This window comes from Sminthopsis crassicaudata, chromosome 2 (assembly GCF_048593235.1).
Source record: "Sminthopsis crassicaudata isolate SCR6 chromosome 2, ASM4859323v1, whole genome shotgun sequence".
Classification (NCBI taxonomy): domain Eukaryota; kingdom Metazoa; phylum Chordata; class Mammalia; order Dasyuromorphia; family Dasyuridae; genus Sminthopsis; species Sminthopsis crassicaudata.
This window is the reverse complement of record NC_133618.1, coordinates 369910448-369928388: the sequence shown is the minus strand read 5'-3', so window position 1 is coordinate 369928388 and position 17941 is coordinate 369910448. Positions and strand designations below refer to the sequence as shown.

Here is a 17941-nt window from a genome sequence, read left to right as displayed (position 1 = left end):
GCAACTCTATTAACCTGTTTGCTTTAGTTTCCTTAACTGTAAAATGAGGTTAATAATAATATCCAAGATCCAGAGCTGTTGTGAGAAATATTTGTAAAGAGCTTAGCACAATACCTGGCACATAGTAAGCTTAACTTAATAAGAACTTGTTTCTTTCCTTCCTTTCTGCCTGTCTTTATTATAATAAAAATCCTTGAGGGCTTAACCAGTCTGCGATCATCTACCAAAATGGAACTTTCAAACCACTCCATACTGAAGACAGTTTTACTATCCCCCAAAAGGAAAAGCTAGCACTTCAGTCAACAAGACTAAAAATCTATTTCCACTTTTAATATTAAGATGAAGATACTAGTTTTAAAGATCACTCCAAATATGGCCTACATATATACATACAATGGAACTATGCCTTCCTGATCCTAAAAACTTACCTGCTTAATGTAGCCATGATGTTTGACTAGCCATATCTAGGACTGCCATTTCAAATCATATTCTTTTCATAGGAATTATTATTTAGCTATGTTCTCTATCGTATGAACTGCAAAAACTGATTTTTTTTAACCCAAGTACACAATATTTATTCCTATTAAATTTCACTTTATTCAATTAAGCCTATTATTTTAGGCTGATAAACTTTTGAAAAATTATAAAACTATATCAGTTATCTTTCAAGCTTCTTTAACAATATTCCCCTCAAAATACTAGTTCCTTTAATAATCTGTAGTAATCTTCTAAAACTTAAACAACAAAAACAAAAGTCTTTAAACTTTAAAATTTTTCAACTTATGATTTTGGAGTACAAGGATATTCAAAACATTATTTCCACTTAATAAATTGTACATTTTTACATTTTACTTCTAATAATTTACATGTTTTAAAGATTCAAGATGAATGTATAGTATCAAAAACATAATGACATGGCCATAATGACATGGCCAGTACGCTGAGATGGCAATGTAAAAATAAAGACCAAAAACAAATGTAAACATTTTTAAGGCATAGAGAGGACTCAAGGAAGGACAGAAATAATCAGACATACAAGCCATCTATGAAAAATTATATGTTGAATGTCTTAATTAAAAAGAAAAGCCAGTCACACATAATATAAATTTACTTTAATACATGATCTTCTTTTTCTGTTATACTATGTTTATGGAAATATTAATTTTATTTAATGATATTCAGAATTTTTAAGGAAACACCCAATTTTCTATATCACACACCAAATTGCCAAATGAGCAATATGAAAGAGTACTCTTTTCCCTTCAAAAAACAAAACAAAACAAAACCCTTCACCATCTTCCTATGAAGGTAATAATAGTCAAAATAAAATTTTAATGTTATTAGGATTCTTTAACACAATTAACTTTCATTCACTTATTAATTTGAAATTTTCCAAATGATATCAAGAGATCCCAATGGAATGTTCTGGTTCTCCCTCTAGTCTAACACAGCCATTTTTCCTCCTTATCATCCATATTCAAATAGAGATCTAGACAGGCTTCTTCATAATCTTTAATATAGCTCCTTTAGGATAAATGGTCAATCACATACAAGGTTATATCTTAATTATTAAATCAATGAACAGAAAAGGTCACTTTTTTTTCCCTCTCATAAGTTAACAGCAAATCCCCCAATATGAAAAAGACAAAAAAAAGGAAGGAAAAACTTTTTCAAAACTTTAACAAATCTTCTAATGCTTCCTTCAGCACTATCTCTTTAGAGGTACAGAGACAAAAAGGAATTAGCATTACCAATTTAACTGACAGTTATTCATGGAAATGAATTCTTATTGTCAAGAGTCCTGGACAGCTCTAGTCTAATGGCATTGCTCACTTTTATAACAATGCCTGTTTTACTTAAGATAATTATCCTGATTTGTTTGTTCAAAAAAAAAAAAAAATACTTCTTTATTATATCACTGTGAAAAGGGAGAAGACAATAAACACCGTCTACTCCTCCAAGAAATCACAAATATAATGGCAATAGTAGTAATCACAGAATTGTTCTGTTTAATGTCACATTTCTAAATAGAAACTATTAATTCAATATGCTTTGCACTATAAAAATTGAAATAAACTCTCCTGTGCACCTAACAGATTCATGTATGTATATGTATATAAATAAACTTGTTATGCCACTTATTTGCTAAATGCTTGACTGAAATATAATTAATGATACTTTTAGACATCAAGCTCTTGCAGTAATCTCCCATGAATGTAATACTGCTATACCAAAACGTACATTCTTCTGTCCTTGTAAAACTATCTGTTAAGCTTCACAGGAAATCCACTTCAAAGGAAAAAGTCTTGAACTTAGAAAGCAGGTAGGAACATGAGACATATCAAGCAAGAAATAACAGCTGGATTAAATGGTACTCACAATACTTAAAAAAAAAAAAAAAAAAAAAAAAAAAGCTGACAGTTTCTCTAAGAAAAGCTTATGGAAAAATAAATATAATTCAGAAGGAGAAAGCATGGAAAGTTAAGATACTAATACTGTATGTTTTGAGTGAATGAATGTATGAAGAAATACTGGCCACTGATACTACTTTGCAAAAGCAATGAAAGCCAAAGATTTCTGTTGTTTAAAGTACCATTTTCTAGCACAGGTTCAGTTGTTGCAGTCATATCCAACTGTGTTTCTTCATGGAATTTTCTTGGCACAAATACTGGAGTAGTTTGCCATTTCCTTCTCCAGTTCATTTTACTGATGAGGAAACTGAGACAAATAGGGTAAAGTGACTCACCCCAGGGTCACACAGCCAGAATATATCTGAAGCCAGATTTGAACTCACAAAGATGACTTCAGATCCAGCGCTTTATCCACTGCACCACCTAGCTGCCCTGTCTTCTGGGACAATACCACATTAATTCCAGGTGGTCTTGGGTTTGGCTTGGTTTTCATTTTCTTAGGGTCAGATAACATGGGTTTAAGTCCCAATTCTGACACTTACTACTTTTGTGATGTTTGTCCATGTTCCCCCAAAAGGTTGCCACAGAATGTCCCACCTAACATACTAACATACTACAGGCCTTCCTCACATTTTCCTGTCATGAAGGTGTAACAATGGAACATTCTTGTTATGGAAGGTAGGGATGGGATGACATGGGACAGGAAGGGGAGAGGAGAGGTGTGAAGAAGACTGACACAAATAAACTGTTTTGTTATCATTACCAAACCTCCATTCATTTGTATAGTTCTACTTCTAGGGATATAGTTTTCTAGATTGTGGGAGCACAAAATTACATGGTCCATGCCATTAAGTTGGCTCCAGCCATATTTCATATTCCTCTCCCTACAATTTCTTGCCCTGCTGATATTTCTTCTATCCCAGTCCCATTCCTCTTTATCTCTTTCTATGCAATCAGATCTACAATCAATATTTCCATTAATATTAGATAGATCACGTCAAACCCCATGGTACGGCTTCATTCAACAACTCCTCCAACTTAGCAAACAAAAAAGGTTTTATCCTTTCCTTTTCATCACTTTCCCATTTGTGCTATCTCCTCTATTAGAATAAAAACTATTTGACAGCTAGGATGATTACATTTTTGTACTTGTATCCTCAGCCCATAGCACAATGGAAGTAATTTTTATTATGTACTTAGTATTTGTGAAGCACTGTGCTATGGGCTGTATGTATTCTTTCCATACTTCTTCCCCCTTTCATAGCTTTTTCACACAGAAATGTAAATAGATATGTTAATCACAATGTTATTATAACATATTATTTTCTACTTACTAAAATAGATCATCATGATTATAAGATCTGGCTAAGCTAGTCCTGGGTTTCCCTAATAAACTTAAAGGATGTAGAATATTTTTATCTTCAAGTAAGACTGAATCATTAAATTAGACAGACATCTCATCCTGATTGGTGATTTTTTTTTAAATAAAAATAAATCTTAAAAGTCTAAATTCCTTTCAAACTCAAGTTTTTCCATTTCAAAGAAGAAGCAAACTTGACTGTACAATCTGGAAATCTTATGACCAAGTTCTGTTGGAAATCCATCTATGAATTCTTTTATTGAAAACAATGTTTCTACCTTAATAATTTCACATAAACTTTGCCTTCTAAGTACTTCTTGCTTAATGATTTTATGTCAGGCATGCTTCATTATCAAGTTGAAAAAATGTCAATAGTAAAATTCTGTTTAAAATCCAGAGAGACCATTTAGCATAACTGAACTACATATATTTCAGTATGTGGGAACGAAAAGAAAAAGTGAGAGATCATTTACACTCACCTCCCTATTTTAAAAGTGAAACTTTAAAGCCCAGAGAAGATATATAATTTATTCAAGTTCAAACCAATAGTATAAAAGTCAGAACTAGAACCCAAGTTTTCTGGTTCAAGCTCCAGTGCTCTTATTTCAAAACAATACTGTCTCCCAAAGAGGTCAAAGAAAAGGGAAAAGAACCCATATGTACAAAAATATTTATAACAGCTCTTTTTGTAATGACAAAGAATTGGAAATATAGGGAATATCCATTCATTGGGGAAAGGCAAAACAAGATTGTGATGGAATACTGTTGTGCCATAAGAAATGATGAGCATGGGGGTTTCAGAAAAACCTTATATGAACTGATGAAAAGTGAAGTGAGCAGAATCAGGATTATATCGTACACAGTAACACTAATAATGTATAATGATCAACTGTGACATGGATTTAAATCCTAATTCTGACATAATACTCTTACCCAAGTCAATTCCAAAGAATTAATGATGAAAAATGTTATTCACCTCTATGGAGAAAAGAGATGAACTTTGAATGCAGATCAAAGCATCTTTAAAATATATATATATATATATATATATATATATATATATATATATATATATATATACACACACACACACACACACACACACACACACACATTCCAATTGATCAATGATGAATAGAATCAGCTTCATCCAGAAAAGGAACACTGGGAAATGAGTGTAAACTGTGAGCATTGGTTTTTTGTTTTGTCTTGTTTTGTTTCTCTTCCCAGATTATTTTTACCTTCCAAATACAATCCTTCCTTTGCAACAACAACAATAAAATTTGGTTCTGCACATATATATTGTACCTAGGATATACTAGGGGAGGGGATGGAGGGAAGGAGGGGAAAAACTTGGAACAGAATTACAAGGGATAATGTTAAAAAAAAAAAAAATTATATATCACACACACACACACACACACACACACACACACACACATATATACATACACACATATATCACCTATGCATATGTACTGTCAAAGAAAATGTTATAATTGTAAAAATTAATAAAATAATAAATAAAAGAGCCAATACCAAGTATCAATTTCAAGGAACTCAAAAAAAAAAAAAAATAATACACACACACACACACACACACACACACACACACACACACACACACACACACATATATTTTCCTTTTAAACTTTGAACTTCAAATTCTTGCCATCTTGCCTTGGGGGAAGGGAGGGGAATTGGAACACAAGGTTTTACAAGGGCTAATGTTGAAGAATTGTCCACGCATATGTTTTTAAAAATAAAAAGCTTTAATTTAAAAAAAATTTTTTTTTTCTTGCCTTCTCAAGTAGGAGTAAGACTCGGAATCTAATACTTTAATGTGCAACAAGAAAATGGTATTTACACACATATATTGTATCTGGGTTATATTGTAACATATGTAAAATGTAGGGAGTGGAGGGAGAGAGGGGATAATTTGGAAAAATGAATACAAGGGATAATATTATTTTTAAAAAATTTACTCATGCATATATACTGTGGGAAAAAATTCTAAATTAAAAAAAAAGTGGGAGTAAGACATAAGGGAAGGAAAGAATTTGGACCTCAAAATTTAAAAAAAAAAAAAAAAAGTTTATTTTTTTTACATGTAACCAATAATATCATTTTCACTATGACCAAAACATTTATTTTGAGAATCCAGCTGAGAATCTACATATCTCAGAAGACATTTAGTTCAACTTTCATCTAAAAAAGAGTATTAACAATAGCACACATTTATTTAAAGAATTTTTTTTTAAAATAAGAGAAAGAGATCTCACTATCTCCTGAGGCAAGAAATTCAACATTTTAGATCCCTTTTATTTTTAGGAAAGTTTCTATCAATCTTAGTCACAAAGGGTACAAATCTAATTAATTATTCTTCCAAATGCCATCTTTTCATGCCTGATGAGATGTTATTTCTTCTTTTCTCCATAATAATCATTCCCAGTTTTCCCCAGGTGCTAATATATTCACTCCTCAAACCACCTCTGTAATCAATTAATTTTGAATAAAGTATATTCATATAATTTGTTATTGTACATAATTATGTATATGTTATGCACTTAATTTTTATTTTATACATAATTTCACTTTTGTCTTTGTATTCTAGTACTTAGTGCACATTGCTTGGTATATAGTAGGCACTTTTAATAAATGGATATATTAATTTACTCTTTGGTCCTTACTTTCCCCTCCCCCATCACCTCCTATTATGTGGCACACAAATCTGAAAACAATATAGCAGAAAGATATGATCTGGCAAAGGCAAAGGGCATTAAGACTATAAGTTTCCAATGCAGCCTAAGCTGCATGAGTTTTCTTGTTGTTGTTTCAGCTGCCAAGTAACTATTGACTCATAACGAATTTGCTATTCTCTAGCCATAATATTCCTCATCTTGTACTACTGAAGTCGTTTCATTTTTTTTTTAAACTAAAGTGAAGATGTTACCCTTGATCCTATTAAATTCCAGCTTATTAAATTTGTCCCCAAATGACTTAACCTAAGGTCAGGCAGTACAGCCAGAAAGCTAAGAATGTTATTTAACATTCAAACATTTAGGCAATCAAAATCTTTCTATATTCTGACAGGCATCAACCTTGGTAGCTATCCCTTCTCATCTTTGTCATCTGCAAATCTGATAAATCACTTAAAATCTTTTTTTTTTCTTTTTTTTTTAAATAGGGTCTACAACAGATCCCTGAAACACCCGATTACTCTCCTTCTCCTTAGGTCTCAATCCTTACTCTTACAGGGATTCATTTAGTTCTCAATCCACTTAATCTCTTGCTGAAATTTCTATATTTTTAACAACAGCAACAACAACAACAACAAAAAGTGATTTTGTCCAATGCTTTGATGAAATCCAGGAACTACCTAAAGCATTGCTTGATCACCCAGGCTGGTCACCTCAAAAAAAGCAATGAGGTCAGCATGAGATAATTGGTTCTTGATAAAAGTTATGCTGATTTATATGATTACTACCTTCCTTTCCCAGACATTCACTAAAAATCCCTTTAATAATATGTTCTATCTTTTGCTGAGAATTGAAGTCAAACTCACTTAACTTATGGCTTGCAGGGTCTACTTTTTTTTTTAAGGAAGAAAGTCAGCAATTCTGATGGATATGGCTCTTCTCAACAATGAGATGATTCAGGCCAGTTCCAATAATCTTATGATGAAGAGAGCCATCTGCACCCAGAGGAAAAAAAAAAAGCAGGTCATGTTCTCCTCCTTCAGAACCCTGTCTTGTTGATTTCTTCAAAGATCACCTTTAATAGCCTCATCAGTAACATCTGTTTTGATTCTTTCAAGACCATGGAGATAGTTTATCTAGGTCTGGAGACTTGAAAAGCAGTTAAGAATTATTTTACTGAGGTGAGGAGCCAAGATGGGGGAAAAGAAAAGGGAAAAGGAAAAGAGTAATAAGGAAAGGGTACAAGAAAGGGACAGAGATTTAAAGGGAGGAGGGAGGGATACTAAAGAGGGAGGGCTGGGTGACGCAAGTGGGGCTCATAAGTTTAATTAATACTGAGGAAGGGGTTGGGGGGCAAGGGGAAAAAGCATAATATAGGGATAATATGATGGCAGGAAATACAGAATTAGTAATTTTAACTGTAAATGTGAATGGGATGAACTCTCTCACTAAGCGGAGACGGATAGCAGACTGGATCAAAAGTCACAACCCTACAATATGTTTACAGGAAACACATTTAAAGTAGGGAGATACATACAGAGTAAAGGTAAAATGCTGGAGCAGAATCTATTATGCTTCAAGTGAAGTCAAAAAAGCAGGGGTAGCCATCCTTATCTCAGATCAAGCAAAAGCAGAAATTGATCTAATCCAGGGGTTCTCAAACTAAGACCTGCTGAGGCCGTTTATGTGGCCCGTCAGGTTTTGGCAAATGGGCTGAGGGGTGGAGACAGAGTGTGAGTTTTTCCTCCAATAGTCTGAGGGACAGTGAACTGGCTCCCTATTTATTAATCTCAAAAGAGATAAGGAAGGAAACTATAACTTGCTAAAGGGTAGCATAGAAAATGAAGCAATATCAATAATAAATATATATGCACCAAGTGGTATAGCATCTAACTTCCTAAAGGAGAAGTTAAGAGAGTTGCAAGAAGAAATAGACAACAAAACTATAATAGTGGGAGATTTCAACCTTGTACTCTCAGAATTAGATAAATCAAACCACAAAACAAATATGAAAGAAATTAAAGAGGTAAATAGAATTTTAGGAAAATTAGGTATGATAGATCTTTAGAGAAAACTGAATGGTGACAGAAAGGAGTATACTTTCTTCCCAGCAGTTCATGGAACCTATACAAAAATTGACCATATATTAGGACATAAAGATCTCAAAATTAAATGCAGGAAAGCAGAAATAGTAAAGGCTTTCTTTTCAGATCATGAAGTAATAAAAACTACATTCAACAAAAAGTTAGGGGCAAATAGATAAAAAAGTAATTGTAAATTAAATAATCTTATCTTAAAGAAGGATTGGATGAAATAGCAAATTATAGACAACAATAATTTCACTTAAGATAATGACAATGATGAGGCATCATACTAAAATTTGTAGGATGCAGCTAAAGCGGTAATAAGGGGAAATTTTATATCTTTAGAGGCTTACTTGAAGAAAATAGAGAAAGAGAAGATCAATAAATTGGGCTTGCAACTTAAAAAGCTAGAATAAGACCAAATTAAAAACCCTCAATCAAATACTAAACTTGAAATTCTAAAATTAAAAGGAGAAATTAATAATATTGAAAGTAAAAAAAAAAACAAACTATTAAACTAATAAATAAAACTAATAGTTGGTTTAATGAAAAAGCCAATAAAATAGAAAAACCTTTGGTAAATCTGATTAGAAAAAGGAAAGAGGAAAATCAAATTGTTAGTCTTAAAAATGAAAAGGGGGAACTTTCTACCAATGAAGAGGAAATTAGAGAAATAATGAGTTACTTTGCCCAACTTTACGCCAATAAATTTGATAACTTAAATAAAATGGATGACTACCTACAAAAATACAGGCTTCCCAGATTAACAGAGGAGGAAATAAATTGCTTTAAATAGTCCCATTTTGGAAAAAGAAATAGAACAAGCTATTAATCAACTCCCAAAGAAAAAATTTCCAGGACCAGATGGATTTACACGTGAATTCTACCAACCATTCAAAGAACAATTAGCTCCAATGTTATATAACTATTTGAAAAAATAGGGAATGAAGGAGTCCTACCAAATTCCTTTTATGACACAGACATAAAAATGGTCAACCTGCCATCTGGGGGAGGGGAGGGAAGGAGGGGAAAAATTAGAACAAAAGGTTTTGGCTATTGTCAATGTTGTGAAATTACCCATGCATATATCTGGTAAAACTATTAAAGTAATAATAAAAAAATATATTTTACTATCTATTTATCCTGAATTTCTACTACATATTAGCCACTATTGTTCTATCCTTTCCAATACAAAGGTTTTTCTCCTTCACAATGTGGAGGAAAAAATATCAAAAGATAACAGCTTCACTTTCAATCATCCCACAATTTCAGTATTATCTTCAATTCTGTATATTTATTCACCCTATATATCCAATCAATGACCAACAATTATTTTTACTACTACAACATTTCTCAAATAGATCTTCTCTCAACTCGCACAGTTCCCATCCCATATGAAACACTGCCTCCCTCCCTCCTAGCCTATAACACAGCCTCCTATTTGGAATCTTTCTACTTACAGTGTTTTCCCTCTCCAAATGACCTTCCACACAAAAGCCCAATCTGATTATGTCACCTCCCCACTCAATAAATGCCAGAAATTCCCTATAATCTCTAAGATAAAAAAACAAACTCCTCTGTCCATCATTGATAACTCTTCACAGCCTGTTCCTTCCCACTTTTCCAGACTTTCAATATATCACCCTTCTTTATATAAACACACTACAATCAAACTATCACTGGCCTATACTTGCTTTTTCCTAATAAAGCATTAAATTTTTTATAAACTGTAAAAACACAATAATTATTTAATTTACTGCATCAAATACACCTACTGAGAAGAAATTTATAATTATCCATGATTATTTATATTTTGATAGGGCTATTTTTAAAAAATCACCTAAATGTATTTAAGTGTTGATCTTATTAAATCCAAATCTAATTGGCTATTATTCTAATACTACATATACATATAAGTAATTTGATAAATATGGTTTTGACCTGGAAAAGACCTCCAATCTAGTCTAATTCTTAAAAAAAAAAAAAAAAAAAATAGAATTGAAGCATATGAATAATCTATAAAAACAAGATATGCTATTTTTTTATTTTTATTTTTATTATATATTTTTTATAATATCCCTTGTATTCATTTTTCCAAATTATCCCCCCCCCTACTCCCTCCCCCCGATGACAGGCAATCCTATACATTTTACATGTGTTACAATATAACCTAGATATAATACATGTGTGTAAATACCATTTTCTTGTTGCACAATAAGCATTAGATTCCAAAGGTACATGTAACCTGGGCAGACAGATATTAGTGCTAACAATTTACATTCACTTCCCAGTGTTTCTTCTCTGGGTGTAGCTACCTCTGTCCATCATTGATCAACTGGAAGTGCGTTGGCTCTTCTTTATGTTGAAGATTTCCACTTCCATCAGAATACATCCTCATACAGTATTGTTGTTGAAGTGTACAGTGATCTTCTGGTTCTGCTCATTTCACTCAGCATCAGTTGATGTAAGTCTCTCCAAGCCTCTCTGTATTCCTCCTGCTGGTCATTTCTTACAGAGCAATAATATTCCATAACCTTCATATACCACAATTTACCCAACCATTCTCCAACTGATGGACATCCATTCACAAGATATGCTATTTTTAATGATGTTTTACCTCCAATAGTCACTTTACAGGTGAAAAATATGAAATAACTAGCCTAAAGATCAAACAAATAGTAAGTAATAAAGCCAGATTTTGAATTCAAGAGGACTAAATTTTTTCTCAGTATTCCAACCAGTAAATACTCAATATAAAAAACTTCTTTTCTCATTAATTTTTTTCAGGAGTTTCACACATGACAGTAAAGTGATCCCAGGAAGGCAATTAAACAAATATTACAATAAATTTAGAAAATTTCAAAAACATTTTTAGCATTTAACTCCAGGAAGAAAACTGTCATGATACTCATAAGAATAGAAATGAAATTCTATAATGCCAATTAAGCAGGCTATTAATAGTAAATTATTTTTTAAAAAGATGCCAAACCAGTCTTTATTAAATGAAAAATAAGTAAAACTAGAAAAATATATACTAAGTATGAATAACAATTCATATTTTTAAACCATATAAAGCTGATTAAAATTTAAGCATATTTTCCCCATTCTGTACATTCTTTTTCAAATATAATTTGAATAAACAAAGTTAAATCTATCTCTATAATTAGAAAATGATGATGATGTGACTTAATAAGTAGTCAAAACATAAAAGGGAAGTATGTTTTGGGAAACTATTAAAATTAAATTTTCTATGGTAGAAAGAAACAACTCATCTAGTACTAGAATAATTTATCCTAAATAACATGATATGGTGTGTATCATACATCTTTATTGTCCTCTCTGGCAAAGTTTTTCAACGTTATATCTATAGGGATGAACATTATATGTAGGAAAAACAATGATTCTAAAAGAATCTAAAACAAATATTGACTGGTGATAAATACTTTCTATTTTAAGCCACTAATCAAAAATATTTTTTTTCTTTCTTTCTTTCTTTTTTTTTTTTTCTTTTTCTTTTTTTTTTTTTTGTGGGGTGGCTTCTATACCTGTGATTTCATTGGTATAAGGAATACCCAATAAGGAAATTCCGTCTGCCAATGAATATCTGCAATTTTAGAGTCTTAGAAAAAGTGTGAAGGGACATCAAATGTCCAGGATTATAGGACAAACAGCTGTTTTGTTTCGTTTTTAAAGCATTTTTTGACTGTTATTTTTTTTATTTTTTGAAGAATGGGTTTTGTGTTCTTTAAAGAAACATAACTACCTAAAACTTTCCAATTTTCTTTAGTTATGAGTTAGCTGCTAAGTCCTTTTTCTTACTAATAATTTTTTTAAATCCCACAGATTATTCAATGTAAATTCTTCCAAATGATCCAATTCCATTTTCCTCTTACTATTTACAAAAGATAGGATTGCTATGGCAATAATCACAAAGAAGATTTTAACTAAATATAGCTTTTTTAAAGATCTTTTTCTAGCAGGGAAAGAAATCTTGCTAATTTTTATCAGTGAAGAAATTTTGTCAATAGGAAGAAAGCTAATGTTGAATAGAATGATTTATTCACTTTGACAAATTGTTACTCAATTTAATTTTATTTCAGTTAATAAATAAATGATAATGATCATCATCATTTAAAAGAAAGTATAAAAGGATCTAGAGCAGAAAAAGATTGCAGAGGCCATATATGCAACCCCTCATTTTATAGCTAAAGAAATAGAGGCCTGATATCAAAATAATGGTTTCATGTCTGATACAGTCAATCACGCAGAGCCTGAGGATTCAGATTCTCTCTTTAAAAACATATTCAGAAACACCTCTACTCCAGACTCCAAGGAAAAAGTCAGGGGGGTGTGGAGGGGAACAGGTAAAAGCCACTAACAAGGAGATTCAAAGCAGTCAGCAAGAAAGGCCCCTGGGATTTCAGAAGATTCCTGCCAAATTCCTAACTTTTTTTTTTTCCTATCTTCCCTGCCCAAAGGGTCCACAGTCAGGTCCCATCAGTCCACTAGAGGGCAGTTCTATTTTCACTGATTCTTGATTCAAAAACAGTATCTTTTATTTCTTCACTGCCCCACCCCCACAGTTTGTGTGGAAGTGTGGATGTTACTCAAGACTCCCAAGCTCTCCTTTGAAATAATATTTGTAAAACACTTAGTAAAGTGTCTAGCACATAAAATTATTTCCCATCTACCGCTCTTTACTAATGCCCTGCCCCTCAATACTCCACTACTCATCTCTGATCTTCAATAACTTTACATGGCCAGGCTTTATAGGGTAACAGATTCTTAGCTCTTCATCCTTGAAGCAAAGCCTAGGGTACCCCATCAAAATAGCAATTAAGGCTCAGAGTGGGCCTAGCTATTTCCAGAGAGTCCATCTGGAGATGGACTATCACACTCTGAACTAGAGCCCAACCATGGCTTCTTCCTGACAATCAGGGAGTCATGGTCCTTTCCACTTTCTCACTGCCATAAGGTGCTGCTGCCTGCAAACTAAATATACATAATCAACTACCTACATTTGTTCTCAAGAGTCCCAAAAGGAAGGTCAAAGGCCTGTTGCTGAAATTCTTGGGAGGCCTCATAATCCACTACTGGATAATTTAATGGACCCTACTTACCAAATTACTGCTCCCTTTTCCAAGTTTTTTATTGTACTACCATCCTCCTAATTACCCAGGCTTGCAACTGTAGTGTCTCTTACACACATTTCACATTCTCAATTTCTTGTCAAGGTGATATTCTTCCTTCACAGGATCTCTTATATAAATCCCCTACTTCGCATTCACCTGACTGCCAGCCTGGCATAGTCCCGCATCATCAAACAACTGCACTACTGTAATAGCCTTTTAACTAGCCTCCCCACCCCAAGTCTAATCTTTCTCCAGTCCATCTCCCAGCTACCAAAAGAATTTTCCAGGATCAAATATAAAATTTTTTAGTTTGACATAACTTCCCAGACTTCTTACACTTTACTTATTTATTTACACTTTACTTACTCAGTAATCCAAGAGCCCTCTGGCTCTTATTACTCTTAAACTTTGAATAATCTTCCCTTTGCTTTTCACTTCTACCTTCTTGGCTTCCTTTTTAAGGTTCAGCTTAAATTGACTCCCTCAGCCTCCCAGTAACTAACTGCTAGGGCATTCCCTTAGACTACCTTCCATTTGAACTGTATATACCTTACAAGTACAATTATTTACCTATTATCTTCTATTAGAATGTGAGCTTCAAAAGACAAGGAATGTACTTTTGCCTTACTTTGTATGCTCAATAAATGGAAAGCATTTTTAAAAAATGTTTGTTGACAGATTAACTGAATTACAATCAGTTCTGCTCTAAAATATTTCAAAAATGCAAATCTATCCAAAGTGACTGATATATTTGAGAACATTTTGAGCACAACACAAATTTCAAATGTCTTCTGAGAATGCAGAAAATTGTAACACTTTACAGTAATTCACAAGTTAGAACCTCTCTTCCCCACAAGTAAACTTCTGGTCTTTGTCAAGATAAAGTACCACTACTCCCAAAGAGATCTTAAAGAAGAGAAAGGTATCTGTATGTGCAAGAATGTTTGTGGCAGCCCTTTCTGTAGTGGCCAGAAACTGGAAACTGAGTGGATGCCCATCAATTGGAGAATGGCTGAATAAATTGTGGTATATGAATGCTATGGAATATTATTGCTCTGTAAGAAATGACCAACAGGATGATTTCAGAAAGGCCTGGAGAGACTTACATGAACTGCTGCTGAATGAAATGAGCAGGACCAGGAGATCATTATATACTTCAACAATACTATCTGATGATTAACTCTGATGGACAAGGCCCTCTTCAACAATGAGATGAACCAAATCAGTTCCAATAGAGCAGTAATGAACTGAACCAGTGAACCCATTGAAAGAACTCTGGGAGATGATTATGAACCCACTACATAGAATTCCCAATACCCCTATTTTTGTCTGTCTGAATTTTGGATTTCCTTCACAGGCTAATTGTATACTATTTCAAAATGCGATTCTTTTTTTACAGCAAAATAACTGTTTGGACATGTATACATATATTGTATTTAATTTATACTTTAATATATGTATTGGTCAACCTGCCATCTGGGGGAGGGGGGTGGAGGGAAAGAGAGAAAAAATTGAAACAAAAGGCTGGCAAGTGTCAGTGCTGTAAAATTACCCATGCATATATCTTGTAAATAAAAAGATATTAAAAAAAAAAAAAAAAAAGATAAAGTACCATATTTCCTATATATCTTAAGGAGCGGAAGGAGCTGTGGGTAGGAAACGGCTAGCTGGTACCACAACCACTCCTTTCAAACACTATCCCTCTTCCGGAGTTTCAGTCTACCTAACTTGATCCTATAGCCCAAGGCCAAGGACACAATCACTATTTATTGTAGCAGTTCTGTATTTCTTAACCATTTAATATATCCAACACTCTGCTATCTTTTTTTTTTTTTAATGGATGAATTTTTTTAAATTTCCAAATACACATAGTTTTTAACAATCGTTTTTCTAAGACTGTCTTCAAAATTTTTATCCCTCCTCTCCTTACCTCCGTGTTTCCTCAATACAGCAACTAATCTGATACAGGTTAAATACATACAATTCTTTTTTTTTTTTTTTTTTTATTTGTCATGTTGTATAAGAAAAACCAGATCAATGGGGTAAAAAAAACCACGAGAAAGGAAAAAAACAAACAAAAAGTAAAAATCCTTTGATCCACATTTAGTCTCTGAGGTTCTCTCGGGATGCAAAATTGCTTTGAATCACTGCGTTATTGAGAAAAATCAAATTTATCATGATTGATCATCACATAATCTTGTTATTACTATGTACAGTGTTCTCTTGGTTCTGCTCATTTTACTCAGTATTAGTTTATGCATGTCTTTCCAAACTTTTCTGAAATCAGCCTTTTCATCATTTCTTAGAACAATAATATTCCATTACATTCATATATCCTAAAGGATATAAGTTAATTACCCATTCCCCAACTGATGGGCATCGACTCAATTTCTAGTTTCTTTGTGCTACAATTTTTAAAAATTAGACTCCTACTACTGGGCTTATATCCCAAGGAAATACTAAAGAAGGGAAAGGGACCTATATGTGCCAAAATGTTTGTGGCAGCCCTTTTTGTAGTGGCTAGAAACTGGAAAATGAACGGATGCCCATCAATTGGAGAATGGTTGGGTAAATTATGGTATATGAATGTTATGGAATGTTATTGTTCTGTAAGAAATGACCAACAGGATGAATACAGAGAGCTTGGAGAGACTTACATCAACTGATGCTAAGTGAAATGAGCAGAACTAGGAGATCATTATACACTTCAACATAGAGAAGAGCTAATCCAATTCCAATTGATCAATGATGGACAGAATCAGCTACACCCAGAGAAGGAACACTGGGAAATGAGTGTGAACACTGGGAAATGAGTGTAAACTATTAGCATTTTTTAATTTTCTCCCCAGATTATTTTTACCTTCCGAATCCAATTTTTCCTTTGCAACAATAACAACAACAAAATTCGGTTGTGTGTGTGTGTGTGTGTGTGTGTGTGTGTGTGTGTGTGTGTGTGTATACACACACACTGTACTAGGATATACTATAACATATTTAATATGTATGAGAATGCCTGCCATCTAGGAGAGGGGGTGAAGGGAAGGAGGGGAAAAATTCAGAACAAAAGGAGTACAAGGGATAATGTTGTAAAAAATTACCTATGCATATGTACTGTCAAAAAAAGTTATAATTATAAAATTAATAAAAATAAATAAATTTTAAAAATAAAATAAAAAATAAATAAAAATTAGACTCCTATCTTTTCTTTTATGTGTCTCTAATGAAGTTTTTGAACATTGTGCCCTAACCCCATTTCCCATCTAGACTCTGAGGTTTTATTGTATGATTCTGTACATTATGGTGATCTTTAGAAATTCATCACATTATAGCAGAATTGCCTTTAATTATTAACCTTTTCTGAACTGGGACTAGAATGTGTTATAGAATTAATGTGAGTTATCTTGAAGTCTTTCTTCTTGGACTCCACTGATTCTATGTGTTCCATAATCTTGGAGGTCGCTGTTCATAATGACCAGATGGCTAGCTTAAATCACCATCACGCTTCTGCAGCTATAAACTCCCTGAAGAAACCATTCATTTTATCCTTATCTTAAGAAACAAGTGCTTTTGTGTTACCCCTAAATAGATGACAGAGGATCATACTATCTTTTATGCATTTAAGAACTGCTTAACCTAAGAGGGGTCCTCATATATAGTGACCAAGAGGCTTTCATCATTAAATGGAAATAATACAAGACCTCATCCCTCAATTTTTTTCATGAAAAGAGTATATATAATATTATCAGGGGTTGGGGTCACTAGTCTTAGCCCCAGTGATTTGCCCCCCTCCTTTAGCCCAATAGGCTTAGCTCTTGTCAAAAACTCTTTTGCTTCATTTACTGGTGATTCTTTCCATTATGAAAAAAGAAAATACAAATAAATTGTGGCAGCATTCTCCTAGTAGTCTAAGCTGTGAGCAAGGAAACTAGTCAATATAAGAGCCCTGTGGGACAGAATAAATACAATTTTTATTTATACTCATTCCTAAATAATGGCAATGTGTTTAGCAGGTCTTCAGAGAACAAAAGTGAACTTAAAGAGGAGTGGGTGTTAAAGATCAGTGAAATAATAAAAGAATTCTATAGAATCTGATTCTCTTAACTATTTTTTTGGTTAAAAAAATAAAACTAGGTTTCTACCCTCAAGAAGCTTACTTTCTAATAGAATACAACACATAAAAGGAAGCTATAATTAGGTGGAGATAGTAGTAAAGGTAGAAATAATAGTTTGGGAACTAATGGGCTACGCCAAGCTT

The 17941-nt window shown here is 33.0% G+C and overlaps 1 protein-coding gene across 12 annotated transcripts in view; it reads right to left on the bottom strand.

The window, feature by feature from the left end:
* The window catches only part of LOC141556657 (apoptosis-stimulating of p53 protein 1-like), a 131278-nt gene that overhangs the window by 36637 nt on the left and 76700 nt on the right, over positions 1-17941 (bottom strand). For 4 of the 12 annotated variants that reach the window (XR_012486588.1, XM_074291130.1, XM_074291132.1 and 1 more), the window contains exon 1: positions 2954-3039. The exons of 7 other annotated variants lie outside the window; for them this stretch is intronic. The gene's annotated coding sequence lies outside the window, so the exon portion shown is untranslated. Of the gene's footprint in view, positions 1-2953; positions 3055-17941 lie in introns of those variants that run through there. One more of the 12 variants, XM_074291133.1, reaches the window with a different exon arrangement.